General features: G+C 41.2%; 1 pseudogene across 1 annotated transcript; it reads right to left on the bottom strand.

The window, feature by feature from the left end:
• Positions 1–224: 224 nt before the first annotated feature.
• Positions 225–813, bottom strand: LOC308498590 (large ribosomal subunit protein eL19-like; annotated as a pseudogene). The gene has a single exon. The product of its transcript is annotated as a large ribosomal subunit protein eL19-like (transcript).
• Between the last annotated feature and the right edge of the window lie 834 nt (positions 814–1,647).

Raw genomic sequence — 1,647 nt, 5'->3', positions numbered from 1 at the left:
CTCCCAAAATCTGAATCCCTAGAACCTGTGAATATTTTACATATTACATGGCAGAGGTGGTGGGTGCCATAGTTTTTTTTTTTTGTTTTGTTTTGTTTTTGTTTGGTTTGTTTTGTAGGCAGATGAAAGCTATTTTATTGAATGATCGATCCATATACTGGACAATGGCTAGAAAAGCTGAGTTTAAGTACAGGCCACTATGTACAGGTAAAAGAGATGGAGCTTTATTTCTTGGTCTCTTCTTCCTTGGACAGAGTCTTGATTTCCTCCATCTTGGCCTGGAGTCGCTCTTCACGGAACTAGCGTGCTTCCTTGGTCTTAGACATACAGGCCTCAGCCTGGTCAGCAAGAAGCTTCTTGTGAGCCTTGTCTGCCTTCAGCTTGTGGATATGTTCCATGAGAATCTGCTTGTTTTTGAACACGTTACCCTTCACGTTCAGTTACAGGCTGTGATACATGTGGCGGTCAATCTTCTTAGATTCTCGGTATCTTCTGAGCAGTCAGTCGGCGAAGAATACTCATTCTTCTCATCCAGGTTACCTTCTCAGGCATTTGAGCATTGGCAGTACCCTTTCGCTTATCTATGCCCCTATGCTTGCCCTTCCTACGGGCCAAAGTTTTTTCAGCATCGAGCTTGGGAATGGACAGTCACAGGCTTCCAGATGATCAGCCCATCTTTGATCAGCTTCCGAGAATCTGCTGGAGGGAGTTGGCATTGTCGATTTCATTTGTTTCATTGGGGTCCAACCAGACCTTTTTGCCGCAGCGGAGGACACTGGAGGCAAGCCTCTTATGAAGCCTGAGCATACTCATGGCTGCGGCCGCAGCAGGGAAAGGAAAGCGCTATAGATTTTTTATGGAATTAAAGTTGGTAATCATCTAACCATAAAATAAGAACATTATCCTGGATTATCCTAATGGATTCAACGTGATCACATGGGTCATTTAACATGCATGTGGGAGGCAGAGAGTCAGAACCAGAGAGATGGCATCATGAGAAAGACTTGGCTGGCCATTGCTGGCTTTAAAGATGAAAGGGGGGCTATGGGCCAAGAAATGCAGACAGCCTCTAGAATGGGGAAAGTAGGAAACACCTATTCTCTTAGAATCCCAGAAAAGAGTGCAGCTCTGCTGGCATCTTGCTTTGAGCCCAGTGAGACTCATTTCTAACTTTTGACCTTCAGAACTGTGAGATAATGTGTGTTGTTTTAAGCCACCAAGTTTGTGGCAATTTGTTAGAGAAAGCAATAAGAAACTAATATATGTGCTAAAACAATAACTCATTAGTCTTTTGTGAATTTATATTTTCTAGATAATTCATATTTTCTAGAAAATTTATATTTTCTACACTTTCATTGTTTTTTTTTTGTTTGTTTTTTTTTTGGTGGCAAAGAGTTTTTACCAAATACTTTTCATGAAAATCTGTGTCTGCCTCACTTCCACCCGACCCTCATGCTGGGCACACAGTTAAATGTATTTCCCCCAGTGGTAGAAAGTATTTGCAAATAATGCCTCTAACAAGGGGCTAATATAAAAAATATGTAAAGAACTCGTATAAGTCAACAACAAAACAAACAATCCAATTAAAAAATGGGAAGAGGACCTGAACAGACAGTTCTCCCAAGAAGACAAACAAATGACCAACAA

Source organism: Rhinolophus hipposideros (assembly GCF_964194185.1).
Source record: "Rhinolophus hipposideros genome assembly, chromosome: 6".
NCBI lineage: Eukaryota > Metazoa > Chordata > Mammalia > Chiroptera > Rhinolophidae > Rhinolophus > Rhinolophus hipposideros.
This window is presented reverse-complemented; position numbering and strand designations above follow the sequence as displayed.